Genomic DNA, 20,327 nt, shown 5'->3' with positions numbered 1-20,327 from the left:
TGACCTGCCACAATACATAATTTTAGAAATATATACTGATAGGTAAAAGGCGAAACAAGGATATGTTAGAAAAATACACTGATAGATAAAAGGTGATAAAAAGATGAAACAGGTTGTCAAGGATAGAAGTTATTGCCCCTAAGCATTTTCCAAAGAATTGCTGCAAGTGGGGAGCAAGTCTGACTGTGAATTTCCTAGATCAAAAAAAGAAAGAAAAAAGACAAAAAGAAGTTGGTACTATAGCCCTCATGTACAGAGGAGTAAAGTACATGTTCTTTTCGTATTGTTTTAGGAGAAGCCATCACCCTGCTCCCAAGCAGTGGTGGAATTAACCCCGAGAGTTCTCATCAACACAGATGCCGTGCTGAGTCATGCACTCAACGCATCCCTTCATCAATAAAACAGACAACAGCAATCTGTAGTCAGCGGGGTCTCGGGCTCTTGTAGAACACTCCAAGGGAACAGTGGCAAAGTACAAGTCGGTGAAAATGATGCTGCAAGGAGGCAAGCAATGGAGTTCAAGGACACAGCTCTCTGATGACTTGCCTTGGTCCAGGAATGAAGAGAATACTTGGATAAGCAACCAAAAGCTTCTCCTCTGTTTCTGCATTGCATACCAATATCGAAAGAGTGGAGTGCTGCCGCTGAAACAAAACAGAGCTCCCCTACTTGACTGTTCCCAGGCCTGTTAGACTATCCCAGGGAACCTGTGAGGCGCTACTGGACACCCTTCATAAACCTCTGGATGAGACACACGCTGTACCCTTACATGAGATCCCTTTGTGCGCGCACACACACAGACACTTCAGGTGATGGGTATTTCAGGTTGCTAATGGCAAAACCACATGCTTAACAAGCAACACAACAAGGAACAGTTTGGCAATTTTATTATGATATTTTAAGGTCTCCACACATACACACGCATGCAAGTATTCAATTCATTCTTCATAATACAGATTTGCTACAAAAACTTTGGTGTGCACATTTTTTTAGAAGGTACCATTGCCATTAATTCCATGAAGTCAGCTGAAAAACATCTAAATACTGCCCCCCCTAATACAACATGGGTAGACCTAGAGCAGACAGAGAAAGACAAATATCATATGATGTCTCTTCTATGTGGAATCTAAAAAAGAATAATACAAATGAACTTATATACAAAACAGAAGTAGAGTCGTGACAGGGAAAACAAACTTGATTATTAAAAAGGAAAAGGGGGAGGTATAAATTAGGATTGGGGATTAAAATATACATACTGCTATACAGAAAACATAACTAACAAGGACCTACTGTATAACATGGGGGTTATACTCAATATCTTTTAATAATCTATAATGAAAAAGAATCTAAAAAAGAATGCATATATAATGCATAACTGAATCACTTTGCTGTACATCTGAAAATAATACAAAATTGTAAATTAACTATATTTCAATGAAAAAAAAATTTAAAAGACAAGATAACTTCCTAGTGAGTCCTACAAATCAAATTAGCTTAAAAAACAAATACCCCTGGGAAAGCAAATGAATTGGCTTTCTGTATAATAATGGATTTAAGTCATTGTAATGTTAGAGAACTTTTGATAAAAAGGATGATTAGAGCAGTTGATCTTATGCTATTATTATTACTATTAATATACTAATTAACCAGCAGGACCAGCTCTCTACTGAGACCACTTCTTTTGTGATAGGAAATCACCAGGGTATAGGTGATGACTTTGTTCATTCTCATTGGTGGGAGACAGACTTTCAGCATATCTAAGAGCATATTCATGTCATTACAAGGTAAGCCAAAGAGATGCAGGGCCAAAAGCATGTTTGTTCACCTCTAAATGGCCATAAGTGAGAAGCCAAAAAGAGATTTAAAAGGATTTGGAGTTCCAGTGAGACTGCATGTAAGCATAAGCTGATTAGCCAATAATTTATATATAAATAAGTGTATATATAAATATTTAAAATTTTGCATCAATCTTTGTTTTTTTATTGTAAGATCTGAACAGAGTTGTTGTGAGACTACAAGAAATAGGCTTCCTCACTGGCACAGAGCTCTGTGCCAACTCTGCAAAGGGACCCACTAGCTAAGGGTCCTTCTGTGTTCACCTAAGCCAGTGGAAGATCTCTGAAGAAAGTGGCTTACAGACTCCTGTCCTCACCATTATCTCCTGGCTATCACTGATTAATACGGATAATGACAGTAAAGACACAGAGAACAGACTTGTGGCTGTCAAGGGGGAGGGAGCCTGGGACTTTGGGACTAGCAGATGCAAACTATTATATAGAGGATGGATAAACAACAAGGTCCTACTGTATAGCATAGGAAACTATATTCAATATCCTGTGATAAACCATATAAAGTACAATATATATATATATGTTTATGTGTGTATCTGATTCACTTTGCAGTACAGCAGAAATTAATACAATATTGTAAATCAACTATACTTCAATCAAATTAATTTAACAAAAAGGCAGTAGAAGCCTACAACTAATCTTGACTTAAAAAAAAATGAAATGGAGATCTTAGAGAATGCACCAAAGCCTCTCAGTTCAGGAGGCCACAGCAATTTTACTCCTAAAAACACCCACACATTTTTAGCATCTGTACTAGCTAAAACCCTATACCTCGTTACCTCTCTTTTCCCAAGAAGCTTGAGAACAGAGGATGGGAAATTAGGTTTGAAGAAGTGTCCACCATTCGCCATGCTTTATATCCACTAGTAAATGGAGAATCTCTGCTGAGTTGATGGAGCATGCAGGATGGAGTTTGAACACAGGTTTGTCTTACTCCACTAAACTATGCTGCCTCTATTCCCTCTAAAGACCTGAAACTCACTAAATTATTCCTGGGAAGACACTAGGAGTCATACTTGTATCCCTTACTTTAAAAGCCACACACGAGTTCACAATAAACACAAGGAGAGGAAACGAGGAACAATTAGACCTGCCACTTCTCTGTCTGTAAAACACAACTGGAAAAATGCTGTAACTACCATGAAAAAATATATTATTCAGGAAGCATGTGCTACTCACAACGGCATGAATAATTTATATCAGGAAGGTCGTTGAGTCTCCAGATCAACTTATTTACTATATATCTTAGCATCCAAAATGTATTTGCGAGGTTAGCTTTAAACTGATGAATACTAAGAGAAATAAAAAAAAAAAAAAAGTTTCTCCTTTTAGCCTCAGTTTTCTAATCATTTAAAGGCCATTCAAAATATGAAAAATGTGCTTTACACTTCATATGCATTTCATTTTCCTTTAAATGCATTCTTATCGTTGAAGTCCTTGAATATTTAAAAAGTTAAAAAACTTCAAAATAAAATAAAAACTGTTGCAATTTGCTTACAGCCTGAAGGAACAGCAACGAGAAGAGCAAACTTGACTGAGCACATCCCCATAGCGCCATCTCATGTCAACTGTGCAGAGACAATGGCTCAGTAAAGATGCCTGGGTAGCAGCGGCTAGAGGGGAGGATACCCACAGTCCAGATCAACTCTGCTGACCAAGGTGGGAGCTCCAACCAGTTGCCAAGAGCAAGTGATTGTTAACTAAACACTGCTAAAGAAACCAAAGAAGCATTTCCTTTTCCTCAGCCATTTGCCTAATTTCTGATTGCAGTATTGTGCACTGCATTCCATCCCACATAATCCGTCAATATACAAAATATTGACCTAAGCACTTCACTGAACTCTCAACATAGCCTTATGAAATAGATATTCATGTTATCCCTCATTTTAGAGAAAAGGAAACTGAGGCACTAAGACGTAAGTGATAAGCCCCAGGTCACAAAGGTAGTAAGTTGTTTGTGATTCTTCCCAGTGACCCTCCTCTGAAACTAGCACTGTGACCCAATGCCAACATAAGTCATTTTTCATAGCCTTGAAAATGCAGATTCTTTCTAACCCTGTGTAGGGTCTCTCAGCAACTTGTACAAGGCAATTTACATATCATTTCACTTCCTCCTCACATTATACTATGAGCAACTATTCCTATTTTTCAGATGTAAAAGAGACTGATCATTGAGGATGTTAAATAACTATCCTAAGGTCACCTCAGCTAGAAAACATCAAAGCTGAATTACAAAATGGCCCTGACCCCACAGCCCATATCTGTTGATAGCATCACACACGGTGACTCTGGTGGGTCACCAGCCTGGGAGCCTCAGGGTCCCACCTACGAATTGATGAAGGCCATCATCCCACAGTCCTAAGGGGGTAAGGATGGAATCAAATAATGGAGGGAAGATTCCCAGATGAGCACCTGCCAGGCTCCTGCCAAAAAGTGAGCACTCCCTAAAAGGGTATCATTGTTCTCATTATCATGAGTGCCTGCCTACTCAGTCACTCAGTCATGTCTGCCTTTTTGCAACACTTTGGACTGTAGCCCACCAGGCTCCTCTGTCCATGAGATTTTTTAAGCAAGCATAGAGGAGTGGGTTGCCATTTCCTCCTCCAGGGTATCTTCCCTACCCAGGGATTGAACTCAAGTCTCTCGCATCTCCTGCTCTGCAGGCAGGTTCTTTAGCCATCAGGGAGGCTCCCTATTATCACGATTCTCTCAAAATTCAGAAGAGCCCTGATTCTGTGGGACTTCCCTGGTGATCCAGTGACTGGGACTCTGTACTCCCAATGCAAGGGACCAGAGTTCAACCCCTGATCAGGGAACTAGATCCCACACGCCTCAACTAAAGATGCCAAATCCTGCAACAAAGATTGATGATCCCACATGCTGCAACTAAGACCCAGCACAGCCAAATAAATAAGATAATAAATATTAAATAAAAGAAAAAATAAAACGCTGACTCCAGCAACATTTCAGGGAGGCTTTGAATGTTATCCTGCCCTGTGGCAAAGGATGGGGGGATGATATTTTCCACCTCCCCATCTGTGACTCTGTGCCTTATTTCTGAAGAGCTAAAAGCACTCTATACCAAGAGCCCATTAAAGATTCACATTGACCCTGTGAAGGAGAAAACAGGTATTATCATCTCTATTTTATGAGAGGGTAACCTCTAGCCTCACAATCACAAGATGTTTAGTAACTTCCTTAAGTCTTTTAGCCACCAGCCTCTTCTCCACGAACCTCACTGCAGAATCCTAAATTATATCAAATACAAGCATGGGGGACCTGTAAGCATATCACAAAAATTATCCAGTCACGTGGTTTTTGGTTTACAGTATGACTCAAAGCCATAGGTTTGCATCACATAATAAATTCTGAAAATTTTTCACAAAATACACACAAATGCTTTACATATCTCCAAACAAACTTTTGCCATGGGACATACTACCGATAGAAATCAATTTGCCAAAACCAACTTGGTAGCTGTGGCAGACAGTGCTATTTTTACCCTGTCTTCTAGACTTACAACTTTTTAAAGAATGTCCACCAGCCCTGTTTGAAAACAAATCACATTTGCAGATTTTCTTGTAGCAAAGGTGGCCACATGACACAGTTCTGGCCAATGATCTATATCTGTCATGGAGAGGAGGCGTTTTTTCTTCAAAAAAAAGAAATATATATATATATATATAAAACTCCCCAAAAGTGTGGGGGGAAATGTGGTTCTTTGCTGTTGGCCCCTTTTCCTATGACCCCTGCCTGGAACACAGACAGTAACGTCTGGAGGTGCCAAAGGCATCTGAAAACCATGAGATGAACACCACCCACTAAGAGATGGAGCGGGAGGCAGACAAAGCCTGAGAATCAGACACCATGATGGAGCTATGGCAACTACTTCTGGACTCTCTGATCTGTCCTAGATTATCAATTTCTGAACTTTCTGATTTGTGTGAAAAACAGACTCTGTTGTTGCAAGCCGCTTTTTTGTGTGTTTTCTGTTACAGGAGCTGAAAGCAACTCTAACTCCTATGGCACCCAGGTCCCTGGATTCACGGTGTCTGTTTATAGACAGACCTATTTTTGTGTGTGTTTCTGTCTCTGCGACTTCTACAGATTGAAACAACTTCTCTCATGATTCAAGCAATACACCTAACCTCTCTGGAAACTTGGACAAGTATGTACCCATTTCTAAACAAGCGAGGTTGGTTTATACCCCATGCTGGCTTTTTTAGGTAATACGTGCAACATCCAAAGAAAAGTAGCCAGATCTGTCGCTATTTTTCATAAGTGTCATCACAGTGAAAAAAGGGGCACAAGCTCTATGATGAACTATATGTAAGAGAGAATGGTAGTAATTACCCTAGCAAGCTGCCTCAGATGCCCTAATAAGAATAATCCACCCATAGAGACAGAGTCTAAAATAAGAACATATTTCTGGAGCAATCTTCTACACAGTTGCCAAGCTCTCCCTGGTTTCGAAGGTATTAAGAGAGGCTCTTGTAATTTTGGAACCAACTCATCACCACCTGATGGAAAATCATCTTGATACTTCATGGCATCACATCCTCATGACTAAATTCCTGGTGGTTGCTCAAATCTTTCATGATCCCTTCCTTAATGACTTTTTTCAGTCAGAACCAAGCTACCAAATCTCTCTCTCTTTTTTAACTTCTCATTGGCTACTTCTTCTCAGCCTCCTTTCCAAATATTCCTCTTATTCTGAGCTCTAAATGAGTATACCTCTAACTTGGTCCTCAAATTCCTCTTCTCTAGCTTTGCTCACTCCCCACTAGATCTTATGTAGCCATTCAGTTTTACATACCGTGCTTCATGATTCTCATTTCTCCATATTCAATCCAGTATCCCCAGTCCTGACTTCTTTCCTTAACTCACACACTCAACTTAGCAGTGTATATCACTGCTTGGATATCTGACAGCAACTCACATGGAACATACATAAAGACGCTTGGGATTCTTCTATGTCATCCATGGTCTAATTCTCCTCTCAGTGTCCCTATTTCCATAAAGACATCACACTGCCCAGAAGACCAGGAGTTCTCCTAAACGCCTTTCTTTTTCTCACACCTGAAAACCAATCCATCAGTCAAACTAGTGGGCAAAACCTTCCCAATCTGTTCAGCATCAAGACACTTCCCATCCTCTTGCTTAGTGCCAGCCACCATCATTTCTCACCCGAGCTATGGTAATATTCTCCTACCTGGTTTTCCTGCCTTCACTCTGGGCTGCTTCTATGCACTCTACACAGAAAATCCAGGATAATCTTTAGGAAGAAAAATGTATCTTCCTCTTTAAAGTTCTCACATGACTTCCAATTTAGAATAAAATTTAAAGATTCTGCTGATTGGACTTTTGCTTTCTCTCATTCTGACTATTCTCCATTCATTTCTGTAGCCCAGACACAATGGACCTTTTCTTGTTCCTCAAGGATGTATCTTCTCAAGGCCCTTGCACTACTGCTTCTTAAGGTACCTATTCACATGACTTGCTTCCTCAGTTCATTAACCTCAAAGGCTTTCCCAAACCAACCTTTTCAGCACAATTGCAAGCACTCCACCCCCTGATATTTGTTTCTTCTGTTTCTTTGTAACACTAAGAAAAGATATACTTGACAATCTAGTCTGTATTGGTTTACTTATTTTCCTTTCCTCTAGTATTATCTAACTAGTTTATCTTGCTCACATTATGTGCCCAGCATCTAGTATATTGCCTGGAAAAGAGTAAGTGTTCCTCAAATATTAATTAAGCAAATGAAAGGATTATGGAGTCTACATTTGTAGGTTTTTCCCCCTAAATTCTCTTGATCTCAGACCACAATCCTAGGGAAAAGGCTTTTCCATACAATGGGAGACAGATGGATGGAGAAGCCCCTATTTCCACATTGGTTTGGATTTCTGAATTCTCTTCTCTGTGCTCAGTAAGGTTAATTTAGGTAACTTGTGAAACGTAAAAATCAGTATAGGCAACAGTAAATAGCTGAAAGATTCCTTCTACTTTACAAATAAATTACAAACATCCCAGTATACTACCAAGAAAAGATCCAAAGAATAAAAAAGTTTGATACATTCTATGCTTTTTAAATCCTCAAGCAAAATAATCTATTTTTTTCCAAAGTAGAAAAAAAATAAAAGTTAAATAGATTGATGGAAATTATATGAAAAAAAACATAATGAAGTCATTAGAGAAAAAATAAAATCTATGTCATCTTCTGTCTGGAGAAGCTTAGGTTAATAAAAAGAAATTGCATTCAATTTTAAAGCATTGCATTCTAGAAGAGTAATAAAATTAGTACAATCACTTCTGGAGATAGTTTAGGAAATAAAATAGGCACCTAATGGTGTTAGCCTGTGGTAGTCCAGCCTTCTTGAAGATGCAGGGAAGGATTTGATAACCTCTTTTTACCAAATCTTACAAACAGATAAATATTCATTTATATGTGTTTTATATGTATGAGTGTAGACACAGCATAATTTTATATGGACTTACATTTAACAGTTACTCAAAGAGGTTTATAAGAATTCAGAAGAACTTGAATGTGTGAATAAGATAAAATTCTCTGCTCAAACACTATTGACCTTTGAAATTTAAAAAAAATACTTAATTACTCAGTAATATTTTCTCCAATATAAGATTCTAAATATTTAATGTCAGGAGAATTATCCAGTTAAACTGTAAATATAGCTTTGTATTCTCTTGATTAATTATGCATCTACTGTTGCAAAGGAACTTTTTGAATTGTGTTAACAGCTGACATAAAATAATAACATGTTTATAAGCCTATAAAATAATTCTCCAGCAGTCTCTTCCATTATCTTTCATAAGTGTTCATTTATTACAACTGGGCATTGACCATTAACAAGTTGCTCGTCACATGCAGGAGATTTGATATAAATTATTTTCATCCTGTCTCATCTCATTCTGTCCAAAAGGACGGAGTGATATCTGCAAGAGAACATTTCAAATGAAGCTGAAGTGCAAGTTGTGTTTTTAGATTCTTCCTTTATTGCATAAACTATAAGGAAAGTTGCAAGAACATGCTTGACCAATGGAAAACAGACTATATTCTTTCTACCAACATATCCAAGGGTTTTGTTTTGGTTTTTCACTGTTTCTAGCCATTTCAAACAGATTAACAAAGACTGAAGGCACTTGTTTTGAAATACATTTCATATACCACCTTCATACCTTAAAAAAATGCAGTACATTTATTTAATCAATACTATCTACCTCCAATTTCACAGAAACAGGCAGAAACTGATGATACTAAATAAAAAGTACTTCACAAAAGTACACACACGTGCATGCACACACAGATACTTTTAAAATAATAAAATGACCAAGAGACCAAGACACAAAACCAAAATTTTCAAAGAGTGATTTCTCTCAGAGAAAAAGAAAAAGTTCACTAGGTACCCTGACAATTTTCCACTGGAAATTTTACATTTAGAAGTTTAATTACAAACTTAGATAAGTGGATTATAATGAAAGATATCTCTAGCAGGGGAGCCCAAACAGAAGCATCATGAATGCATTAAAGAAAACACCAGAGAGAGAACTCTCCATCAGCAGAAAGATTTTAATTAAACAGCAATAGGATGCATCTCTTCTGTGAAATTATATTCCTGTTAACCCATAGTTCATTAAAAATATTTACTACGTATTAATATATTCTTTGAAACCATCCACTCTGGAAAGTATGTTTAAACCATTCACTCTCAGTTATGAGGGCAGAAAACTGTGGGTGGGGGGGGGAGAAAAGGTCCACCGGTAAAATGTAGGAATGAAAAAAACATCTCTTTGCATGCTATCCTCAGTCAACTGAGCCGGAAGTGGTTCCTCACTGCATGAAGACCCACGGGCTTCAAGAGAAGTCAAATGAGCCAGTAATGACCACCTGTTAGTCACCTAAGTACACTGAGTGTTAGCATTGGTCCATTAGGAACAACCAAGAGGATGGCTAAAATCATTTTAATCATGTCACTTGTTTGCACTTTTATTTTTAGCACAAATTCAAGTATTTACTTGGGGTACTATGTCCAGGCTTCCCTGGTGGCTCAGATAGTAAAGAATCTGCCTGCAATGCAGGAGACTCGAGTTCAGTCCCTGGGTTGGGAAGATCCCCTGGAGAAGGGAATGGCAACCCACTCCAGTATTCTTGCCTAGAGAATTCCATGAACAGAGGAACCTGGTGGGCTACAGTCCATGGGGTTGTAAAGAGCTGGACATGACTGAATGACTAACACTTTCACTAGGTTGCTGTGCTTAGTCGATTAGTCACGTCAAACTCTTTGTGGCCCCATGGATTGTGGCCCACCATGCTCCTCTCTCCCTGAGGATTTTCCAGGCAAGAATACTGAAGTGGGTAGCCATTTCACTAGGTTGTTAAAGACATGCATTTTCAAAATCCTCAACAATATTCCTGAGTTTCTGTAATGTCCAACCAAAAAGTTCTTTCCTTAAGAGCAGGGGTCATATTTTCTCCATTTCGTATTTTGAGTTTGTAGTCGCTTATCTAGACCCAGTAGGTACACAGCCAATGTTGAATAAATTAAGGAATTAATGAAGTGAAAAGGTACAAAAGGATGTGTTCTATTCTAATAAAATCATAATTAACAGAAAAAAATGGGCTCAGAAAGCCAGTAACTTCAAACAGATGCAAAAAAATATATATATTTATTCTAATTATACTTCCCCCTGAACACTGCAAAATTCCATTCCCACAAACTTTCCTAGATAATCTAATGTTTACTCCCCATCCTGTCAACATGAGGGACTGCCCAGGTGGCTCAGCAGCAAAGAATCTGCTTGCCAATGCAGGAGATTTGGGTTTGATTCCTGGATTGGGAGGGTCCCCTGCAGGAGGAAATGGCAATCCACTCCAGTATTCTTGCCTGGAAAATTCCAAGGACAGAGTAGCCTACTGGGCTAGAATCCATGGGATCACAAAGCATCAGGCATGACTGAACATGCACAATGTCAACATTACACTTTTTCTAACATACACTTTCCAGACTGTTGCCAATTCCACAGTTGGAATGTGGTGCAATGTTGCAGGACCTTTAGGGTCCCATGGAGTGTAACTTTTTTGAGTGTAACAGTACATGGAAAATGAAATGCCAAGCACATATTTTGATAAAACAAGCAAACATTAATTAACAAATCAGTAAATTTCATCAAGAAAATAAAATTATTTGTGTCCCCCGGACTAGTAGTTTCGTTGAACTGTCGGATGCCTTATAATTTCTAGAAATAAAGACTCACTTTTCCTGAGTTAAAAATAAAGCTCAGGAAGTCATTAAAGGATCTGTATCTTTAATATAATATGTTAGCACAGTGTTTTTTATTAAAATTCAAAATATAACTTCCTACACATCTTTCCTATTTGCTGTAACAGAGCAACAGATATTAACAGCAACCTGTTATGACCTCTAGTTGGTTAGAGGGAGAGGAATAATGCTTAGAAATCTGAAGGTCAGGAAAAGATGACTGTGGGAATGAAAGCTATAGTCTGAGAGAGAGAAACCTCTTAAAACCATTCAAATGAAAATGATGGAATCTGAATGCACTAATGCAAGCACAAGATGAGCTTATGAAAAGCTAGGTAAAGACAAGAGTGAAACTAAAACACCCATTCTCACAAATATTTAAAAAAGGAATCTCCATTTCAACCTGTTGGTCATGTCACTGGAAAAGTGACAACCACTCTCACTCTGTTGGAGTGAAGCAGAGGATAAAGTTCATCATCCAAGCTGATCAAATCACACTCAGGAGGAATTGTACATTAATGAGACAAGAAGCAAAATAATATGTCACCTGTGGGTCATTTGTATCACTTTGTTCTATGGCCACAGATGTACTTTAATCCACCATCTGCTTTAGAAATTTTCATTGTCAAAGGGTGTGGGTGTTGACTAAGCCTTTTTAAGGGGAGGTGATTCACTCCAACAAATCTTTGGCACTATTTTAAAAAGCAGACTGACATTTGCATAGGATCAATAGTCTTAAGAGAAGACCACCACTCCAAACTGGTGATGTCAGCTTCCAGTGATGATACCCTTAACTGATGATTTCATAGTCCCTTGACAATTTCCAATATATGCCACTGGTTTTCTATACACCTGCTTCTCCTCTTCCTGGAGAGCAACTTTTCTTGCACCTTCTAGCTCACAAACACAAAAAATGGATGCTGAAATCAATGCTGAAACATGTAAAAGAATATTAATAGTACTGACACAAATACTTACAAAGGTCAAAGAATTAAAAGGAAGTTAGAAGAGATTTCTATAACTCAAACTTTCTCAAATACTCTTAGCAGTAACTCAATATTTTCAGTGACAGGAAATTAATTCAATGCCCTACAAAGCAACCCATCCCATTTTGGGATAGCTCCAATTACTAGGACATGTTTCTCAACCCAGAATAGTTGTTCTTTCCTTATCTAAAGCTTTCGATCTTAACTCTTCCCTATGCAGTTATAGCTAAAGGAGATCTCATCTGTCTGCAACAAGACAAAACTCCATTTTCCACTTTTCTAGGCTAAACATGTCCAGCTCTTTCAACTACTCCCCATTATTCTTGGTTTCCACATCCGTCACCTGTATGAACTCTCTATCCAGACATGCCTCCAGAAAGTGAAGGTCAGTTCTCTGGAAAAGAACAGGGTTATGAGCCCCTGGCACCCAAAATCACAGTTGCTGGCCATGTAAAGAGGATTTGGGTGGGAGAACAACTGGCCCAGAAACAGGGGGGAAAGTTGTGCACAGAAGTATTCTTATCAGGGATTATTATTAACATTAATTAGAAACATGGTTAATGTTAATTAGAAAGACAGTAACCTAAATGTTTACTCAAAAGAAATGATTAACACTGTTATATTTTCTCAAAACAATATCATGCTGATAAGAAGGGTATAAAAATATGGAAACTGTGCATATGATATGTTTTTTAAAACTTCAATATTTATTATATGTGACTAAAATGATGAGGGAAAACGTATGCATTACATTAAAAAAAAAAACAACACATGAAGAATGTTAACTGTATTTAAGTGGTAGAAACATGAGAGATTTTATTCCTCTTTGTCTCCTTACTTACTCATGCTTTTAAAAAATGTAATTAACATATGCAATTCAGACTACCTTTATTTTACAGATTTTTGAAAGAAAACCTGGAGAATACTTTGCATATACCCAACTCCAAATGAGGCACAACTTGGAGAGTATATTGAGTGCCTAATAAGCATCTGGTGCCTATTTGAAGAACCCAGCTCAGCCAGGCCATTTCACTGCACTGTGTGGATTTTGGCAATTTGTCAACGAAACCATGTTTTTTGCAGGAAGAAAAATAATCTGCTGCAAAAGAAAGTTTAATGACTATTTTAAAGTAGTGCTGTCTCCCCATGTAGCCATTCCTCTCCAAGTAGCAAAAAGGGGATGTGCTCCCCACTCCTATGTGCTTCACAAAGTGCATCTAAACACACAGTTACCATCAACTTTTAATGGAAATGGCCTCGAGCAAGACAGGAAGCAGACCCTTGGGTTTTATGATCCCACAGAAATAATCAAGGCTTGTTGCAGGATAACTTTTATATCTTTTATCATGAAAATTAAAATAAATGTAGATTTACCTCTTTCAAGAAGGGGATCTCAGTTTGATTTATTTGTGTTGAAGATGATTCTGGGCTCAATAATGAAAGCTTAGAATCAGAGATCAACATGTCTACCCCTCCTGCTCTCCTTTCCCACTGCTCATAGTTACAGCCAGCCATGGGACTTCCTAGTCTCCTAAGCCAACCCAAATCCACTGTAATATCTTTTCCCAACATTCTGTGCTCCAGTTGGCTGGCAAGTCAGAAAATTGAGGCCAAATTCTACCATAGTGATAGTCACTTCCCCCAGCTGACTGCCAGCTGATTTCACTTAATATTATATGAATTCTAGCACAAAAGCATCTGGATGGTCCCCTGAATGCTGTTAAAATCTGACACAAACGTAACTCCATGATATTACATTTCAGCAACACAGTGAACAGAACCTCAGGATTCTGTTCCTACTCTAACACAGTGAAGTGAAAGTCACTCAGTCATGCCCGACTTTTTGCAACCCCAGAATTCTCCCGGCCAGAATAGTGGAGTGGGTAGCCTTTCCCTTCTCCAGGGATCTTCCCAACCCAGGGATCAAACCCAAGTCTTCCGCATTGCAGGCAGATTCTTTCCCAGCTGAACCACAAGGGAAGACCCTCTAACACAGTATTTCATAGTAAAGAACATCATCATAAAATATTTAATAAATACCAGGATGTAGAGACAAAGGAAGAGTGCTGGACTCAGGTGAAAGCAAGAAGGGTTGCAAACGGCCCCTCCTAGCATGATCACCAAGGAATTACAATTACCCGGCATATGGTAAGTGACGTGCCAATTTCCCATTACAGACCAAAAGTATCCTCGGTGTTTCTAGGGTGACTTCAAGGAGGAAAATTTGAAAATAGGTAGATATTTTTTTAAAAAACTGAACCATGGGACAATACATGGAATTTCAAGCAAGGAAATGGCATGAAGTCTTGTACTGATATTGGGGGTGAAACTTTAGAAATAGATTGACCACAAGGTAAATGATCTGAAATGTAAAAGCTTCTGATTTTACTCAATAGGCAATGGTGAAGTGATCAAGTGTTTCTCCAAGAGGAAACAACTTAACACTGTACTTTGGGATATAACTGACAGCGATACATAGGGCAGATTAAAGAAGATGAACTCAAAGTAGAAGATTCTGTCAGTAACTCACATGTGAAGAAGACCCGCTGGAGCTACAGAGAGACCACTACAGAAAGAGAAAAATGGAAAGACAGTAAGAGATGAGACAAAGGAAGTGTGAACTGACAGAAGAAAAGAAGTGGCCATAGCTAACAATGAGGTCTCAAGATGAGAAATGGAGTTGGAAGAAGCTGGTATAGGAAAGTGATGACAAGCTTTGCTTTGTCATGACTTTAACATAACAACGTAACATTCAAGAAATAGTATCTACTAGGGAGCTAGAGAAGGAGAGTTGAGAGGGGTGAAAGTTAGAGAGGTGATCTGGAAAATCAGGCCCATTAAAGTTAGTATTCAAGTCCATGAAGCAGAAAATCAGGCCAGTTCTTCAAGTAAAGAAAGAGTAGGAAGCTAAGAACTAAGTCAGGTAGTCTTCTCATACTCAGGAGGAAGAAGAAGCAAGTTTCTGCTCATGTTGCCTCTTCCGGATAAAATGCTCTTTTTTACTTGATGACTTAATGAACTTTTCTGCAGCACAAAGGGACAGAACAAATGGCACTTCATCTGTGGGATCTCCTCCAGCACATCTGGGCAGTCACTTTCTCCCTATTTATGATCCCACCGCATGCTGTACAATAATCCTTTAGACATCTCTTTCAGCCATTAGACTGGGAGCTCCACCATGATAGTTTGCCCAGCATAGGGCCTAGCAGAGAGAGACAAGAATCCATGCTTATTAAATGTTCAATGTCTAGTAAAGTTGAGGGGAAAAATGACCTGACAAGTATGGGGGGACCTAAGACAGCAACATTTTGTGGAATAATAGCAGTAATACTTAGACCTAACTTAGAAGATTGGATTTTGGACACTGAGCTGATGATCTGTAACATGAGACTTTGGGGGACCAAGATAGTGGGGAATGCATTTTGCACGTGGGGACATAGGACTGTGGAAGACTGTGGATGCCAGGCCCCAAGACAGCCTCCTATTCTCATCTCCTGGTATTCATACGCTCTCCCAGTAAATAGTAAATTGTGAAAGTGAAGGAGGGTTACTTCCGAGACTAGGGCACAAAAGACATTGCCGCTTTTGCCTTATGCTCTCTTGATTGCTCACCTGAAGAACCCCAAATTCCATGTCATAAGGACGTTCCAGCAATCCTATTGTGTCCAGGCGGCAAGAAATTGAGTCCTTCTATAAACAAACAGTACTAATGTCCTGGGCATATGTGTGAGTCCCCTTGGAGGCAGATCATCCAGCCCTTCTCAAGCTTTTAGATGCTAAAGCCTCAGTTGAATTCCTCAATGCAACCTCAACAAAGACCCTGGGCCAGATTTCCAACTTACAGAGACTGAGGCAATAAATATGAACAGTTGTTTTAAACTTTTTCGACCTTGGAGAAATTTGCTATACAGCAATAATGATTAATACACTTAGGTTCTTTCTGTTTTTCTAGATCTCGTCCCTGAAAGGAGAAATAAAAAGGAAAGTAAGTGACAATGACTTTGAGAGAAGAGACACTACATTATTCTGCTGATGGATCAAAGACTGCAAAGAGGAGTGAACTTGACTCAAACCTAGAAGTCCTCATTCCATCACTGGCTTACTCTGTGACTCTGATCAAGTCCCTTTATCCATCTGAACCTCTCTTTCCACCTGTCCTGCAAAATGAGAATAATAAAACCTAATGAACAGAATTACTGTGGGATTGTCTTCAATGAGATACAATTCCTTGAGCACCTGTCCTCATAAGATCTAACACATAAGAAATACTCAATAAATAGGAACTGAATAAAAATCTAAAGACAATTCAAAGAGAAACCAGATTAACAGGCTGACAGGTAAGTGGAAGAAACCATTATAGGAGACAAACCACAGAATAATGAGATTCTAAAATTAGACTTCTGTGGCTCACAAAATGTTTCTATGCCAGGTCTTGCCTCCTGTATGTGTCAGAACAGGTTCATCTCACTTCTCTAGTAAATCCCTCCCATGCCACCCAAATCATTAGCCTTTGGACACATCTCCTAATTCAAAACAATTTCATTCTCTCAAAACATAGTTAGTGAGTACCTACTTCATACAAGTATTGTCTTGGTGCTAGAGATACAACTGTAAACAAAATAAACTTAAAGCAGATAAGGTGAGCTATGCAGATATCTGGAAAACAGTGTTCTAGACAGAAGGATCAGTAATTTTCAAGGTTCTTGAAGGAAGCCAGTGAAGCTGGAGTAAAGGAAGCCAGAGAAGAAATAGAGGAAATGATGCTAGAAAAGTAACATAGTGAGTATAGGACACCAAAAGAACCCTTCAACCAAGGAGGTTTTTCTAAGAGAGAGGTGGGGAGCCACAGGAGTGTTTTGAACAGAAGAGTACCGTGATGTGACTTACATTTCAACAGGATCTCTCCAGCGGGTGTGTTGAGAATGATTGCAGAAGGGGAACATAAAGAAACAAGGGGACGGGATATGAGGCAGTTATGATGAAAGATGGTAAGGATTAGTCAAATTCTAGAATATTATGAATGCAGTGGCAACGAGATCTGCTGACAGATTAGATGTGCATAAAAGAAAAGAATCAAGGATGACTCCAAGATTCTGGGCAAGAGTAGGTTAAAGAATGATGTGTTACTAATAGAGAGGGAAGCTGGGATGTGAGAGGAGCAGAGGTGAGGAAGGAGGGATGTTGAAGTTCAGTATTGGATATTAAGATTGAAATGCTTCTTACAGATCCAAGTAGAAATGACAACTAGGAAATCAAAAATCTATGGTTCAGGGGAGAGCACTGAGCTGGTACTTGGAAGGCGTTACAAGAAGTGTGAGGTTGAGGACTTCTGTGGTGGGGCAGTGGTTAAGAATCCAGCTGCCAATGCAGGAGACACGAGTTTGATCCCTGGCCTGTGAGGATTCCACACACCATGGAACAGCTGAGCCTGTGCACCACAACTCCTGAAGCCCATGTTCCCTGCAGCCCAGCTCTGCAACAAGAAAAGCCACCACGGTGAGAAGCCCATGCTCGGAAATGAAGAGTAGCTCCCATTCGCCACAACTAGAAAAGGCTCATGCGCAGCAATGAAGACCCAGCACAGCCAAAAATAAATTTAAAAGTAAATAAATAAGTCTTTTTAAAACAATGATAGTAGTAAATAGGCAATAATTTTTTCAATTGTTTTAAAACTGTGAGGTTGGATGATGTCACCAAGGTAACAAAAGTGAGGAGAGGAGACCAAGGAGAGCAGCAGGTCCACCCTCCACAGTAATGTGCTCCCTCCACTCACATCTCCAGCTCTTCTATGTTCTCGCTCATCTGACTCCCCTGACCTTCCAAGATCCTGCCCTCCACTTGTCGTATAAAACATGAAGCATCTTCTTTAATCCACTCCAGTTTTAAACTAGGCTCCACACTGAACTCTTCCAGTTCTGGTTCCCAGCATGGTTTGCTTCTCTCGCTTCTCTCTTCATCCACTGGTCAACAACAGGCAAACTGAGGGTCAGTGCCTGCTGTCATTCCCACCACAGTTCAACTAAGGTGTCGAAATTCTCCCTTCCCTTCATTGCCCGACACATTCAGTTCTGCTCTTCTCTGTAAGAGTCATACCACCCCTCTGAAGAAAGATACCAAAGAGTTTGTAAGATGACTGTTTCCAAGAAATACTAAAAGCTTTCTGGGACTGCATATACTTGACAATTCAGTCTGGTCTCTCAGCATCGCCCACAGGCAGATCTGCATTCACAACCACACCAACCTTCCAATCAGTACCTTTTTCTCTCTTTCTACTTGGTAACTGCCACTTACCTTCCTCTGAGCTTCTCTAGGAACTCTGTAAATTCTATTCTCCACGGATGTGGCTGCTCCCTCCTCTGTTGCTGCTCTAATGGCCATCCATTAGCCTATCTATCTACACAGTGTTTGTTAAACTTCCCTGACATTAGTCCATCTCTGGCACCAAATCTAATTATGTGACTGGAAAAATTTTAATTTCAGTTAAAATGACTTTTAAAATAGGCCCATGCATAGTTCTTATCTCCTTACAAAAATTATTCACAAGCATGCGACAGTCTCCTTTCAGACACTTTAAAATAGAAAATACGGTCTCTTTCTGGAAATGATGAAATCATAGTTCATCAAGATTAAGTGACTTCTCTAAAGCCATGATTCATAGTTAGGACTGAGGGCTCCTGTTTTAGTAACCTGCTGACACATTACACTTAAATAAATAACAAGCTGATTGATAACAAGTGTCAACAGTAAAACACTACTAATTTCAGAGGACATTAGTTGGTTGATGTGTACGTAGCTGAAACTCTCACATTTCTTCCCATGCATGTGAAAGAAGGAGTTGTCAGCCCAACCCAAGTTTGCAGGGAGGTCATACAAACGCAGAGTTCAAATTGTATCTCTACTCCGGTAATCTGTCCTTCCCTGCTGTCTCTCCCATTATGGTTCAATTAACAGTGGAAGCCGGGAGCGACTTGATGAACATCTGTCTCATCCACCTGGAAATAATTCAATAAGTGCACACTATGGGAAGATATTATAGGACACCAGCCTGAGGTTTGTTTGTTTTTTTTTTTTTTTTTTTTTTTTCCATTTGCACTCCAGGTAGCAAGAGTAATTCAGATAATGGGAGGGAAAAGGGTACTCCATCACCTGGAAATATTAGGTCAATTTCACAGTGTAGCGTTCTGACACATACTGAAAAGGAATAAAAAAATAATGACAAATGGATTGGACTCATGAAGCTACATGTCACACTGGCATCACTGTTATAGATCATATAAATAAAGCACAGCATTAGCAGAAGCTGCTGTCAAACAAAGTGTGTATAAGTATGAAAATTGCTCAGTTGTTTCCAACTCTTTGCAACCCCATGGACTATACAGTCCATGGAATTCTCCAGGCCAGAATACTGGAGTGGTAGCTGTTCCCTTCTCCAGCGGATCTTCCCAACCCAGGGATTGAACCCAGGTCTCCCACATTGCAGGCAGATTCTTTACCAGCTAAGCCACAAGGGAAGCCCAAGAATACTAGAGGGGGTAACCTATCCCTTCTCCAGGGGATCTTCCCAATCCAGGGATCGAACCCAGGTCTCCTGCATTGCAGGCGGATTCTTTACCAGCTGAGCTAAATAGTATATATTGTATAAAAGAACATATTTTTGACATATTACCTAAGCATTTTATGGGATGCCCAAGGATGATCTGGTAATGAACAAAAAACACTAAAGGACCATTAGCCCTGTATTGTGTGGAATGAACAGATAATGACAATAGCAAATAAAGTCTGAAAGGAAACACACTCTTGTGTGTCTGAAATTCCCAAATTAGACACAGTCATCACTGGATAGATCTATAGATTCATTTTTTAATGTTCATTATTTGTTGATTTCTTCAAACCAGATTATTTTCAACGCCGCAAAGAAAATATTCCGAAAACATAGTAAAAATGTGCTGCCCAAGCCTAAAGAACTATTTATTTAATAATCACCACTCTAAATTGTTTTTAATTAGCATATCTAAATAAAAATCTCTTTTCATTTAAATTGTTAATTATTTCCCTCAAATGCTATGCTCAATTATGTTTTTAAGACATCTGTTTGTAATGCTCTTCCCATCCAGAATAAAAAGTTGTGATGCTAGGTTTAGGAAAAAAGGTTACAGAAACTACAAATATCTCAGAATAAAAAGAGAAGACAGCCAGTGAATAAATATAATCGC

Source organism: Muntiacus reevesi, chromosome 3, assembly GCF_963930625.1.
Source record: "Muntiacus reevesi chromosome 3, mMunRee1.1, whole genome shotgun sequence".
Classification (NCBI taxonomy): domain Eukaryota; kingdom Metazoa; phylum Chordata; class Mammalia; order Artiodactyla; family Cervidae; genus Muntiacus; species Muntiacus reevesi.
This window is presented reverse-complemented; position numbering follows the sequence as displayed.